This window comes from Eurosta solidaginis, chromosome 4 (assembly GCF_040869045.1).
Source record: "Eurosta solidaginis isolate ZX-2024a chromosome 4, ASM4086904v1, whole genome shotgun sequence".
NCBI lineage: Eukaryota > Metazoa > Arthropoda > Insecta > Diptera > Tephritidae > Eurosta > Eurosta solidaginis.
In genome coordinates, this window is record NC_090322.1 from 48,971,649 (window position 1) to 48,973,707 (window position 2,059).

Below are 2,059 nucleotides of genomic sequence, written 5' to 3' on the forward strand. Positions count from 1 at the left end.
ATAAGTGTTATTGTAATGTATTTTCATTATTTTGCATTATTGAATATTTAAGTTATTTATTCAACAGTTTAGCGATACGAACATTAGTAGAAGGTGTAAAATAAGCGGAGTTTCACTAAATTTGTTACAATATTATTATCTTTTTGCATAATTGTTTTATTTACTAAGTATTTGCCTTTTTCTGAATTTTCTTGCGTGATTGGTTTCTTTTTCATAATTCTTTCTTACACTCTAATCCCACACAAACGAAAATTTTCGTTTTCACTTAATATTGATAATTTTTAATTTCCTTTTATTTCTTTCGCTTTGTTTGCTTTATTAAATAGTACCTGGGCGACCGAGCTTTGCTCGGCAATCTTCAAGTATGTTCTACATGTCATCTCAAACTCTACTCTTTTTATATGTACATATATTAGCCGCGTTCTATTCTAAGCGAGTGCGAAAAGAACGCCAAACTCGGTTAAAATTTCCCTGCATGTATTTAACAACACTGGTAACATTTCAGCTGTCAAAATCATCTGTTGTTTATTATTGACGTTTTCTTTGTTTAAGCACGAAAATTAAAACATTTTTGTAAATTATAATATTTGTTGTGTTTTGAGCACCTATCTTGGCGCCTTTTTTTATATTTTCGTTGCAAAACTCGTGAAATTTTTAATACAACGTTTTTGAAAACTTACTGGCAATAAATAAGCAAAATACTAATAAAAGAAAAGCAAAATGAGTGCTCCGGAAAACTATTTGGTAAATTACTAATTAATTAAAGAAATTAGAAAGAAATAAGGTGTAGTAATCTTTCAGATTGAATTTCTTCTCTTGGATGACCAGAGTGAATTGCGTGCCCGTAGGCAGGAAGAAGTTGTCGACGAAATCTTGGATGCTGTTTTCGCAGGTTCCAGCTCCTCTGAGGACTCTGACACCGAAAACGAAGATCATGTAAAGTGCGAAAATTTCGAAGCGACTCTTGATGCGATGAATCAGAAAGATTTTAAGATGCACATGAGACTGAAACGTGAAACTGTGGAATACCTTATTAGTAATATCCAATAAATTATTCATATAAGTTTGTAAATACTAAATCACTTAAATTATTTTTCCTTTTAGTGAGATATTCCAATTATGCCCCTGATCCATATAGCGGTGGAAGGCCACCAGTTACGGCCAAAAAGTCTGTATATATGTATATTTGGTACGTGAGCAACACAGTGACCTTCAGACAACTAGGTAATTTGTTTGGGGTGGCTCAGTCGGCAGCGTGGTCAGTAGTGCAGCGAGTTGCTACTTTTTTGGTGTCCATAGCCGATGAACACATAAAGTTGCCACAAGGGGCTTATTTGCATGAAAATTCAGAACAATTTCGTGAAAAGAAACGTATTCCGGGTGTAATTGGGGCAATCGATTGCACACACATTGCCATTAAGGGGCCAAAGAATTGTAAGGAAATGTACTTTAATAGGAAGAAAGCATACAGCATAGTGGTTCAAGCCGTAGTCGATTGTAACAAAAAATTTATTGATATTACCTGTGGTGAACCAGGATCGCTTCACGATTATAGGGTACTAAGACGATCCAAACTCTTTGAAGACGCAGAAAGTCATTATGAGGAAATGTTTCTCAACTCGCATTTCATCATAGGAGATTCCACGTATCCTTCGAACAAGTGGATAGTATCACCGTTCAAAGACTATGGAAATTTAAATGATGCGCAAAGAAAGTTCAACGAAATACTTTCATCTACACGAATGGTAGTTGAAAACGCATTTGGTTTGTTGAAAGGCAGATTTCGGAGGCTTTTAATGTTTACAGAGCAAACTGACCTTAAGATGATAACTAACATAGTAGTGAACGTATGCGTTTTGCATAACATTTACATTTCTTTTGACGACTTGTATGACATGAACGAACAAAGTACAGACACGCCATTCACTACTGAGGATGAAGAGGATGAATCCGGTATTGATGAAGCACTTGACAGGAGGCAAAACCTTTTCAACTATTTGATACAGAATCACATCATTTAATGTCGTAAGTGGTTAGCATGAAAAAAATAAATATATAC

At 34.8% G+C, this 2,059-nt stretch overlaps 1 long non-coding RNA gene across 1 annotated transcript; it reads left to right on the forward strand.

Annotated features, from left to right (window-relative positions):
• The first annotated feature begins 629 nt into the window (after positions 1-629).
• On the forward strand, positions 630-1,309 carry LOC137247881 (uncharacterized). The gene is made up of 3 exons (XR_010951923.1): positions 630-744; positions 802-1,036; positions 1,105-1,309. It is a non-coding gene; the product is annotated as an uncharacterized lncRNA (long non-coding RNA).
• Positions 1,310-2,059: the final 750 nt, after the last annotated feature.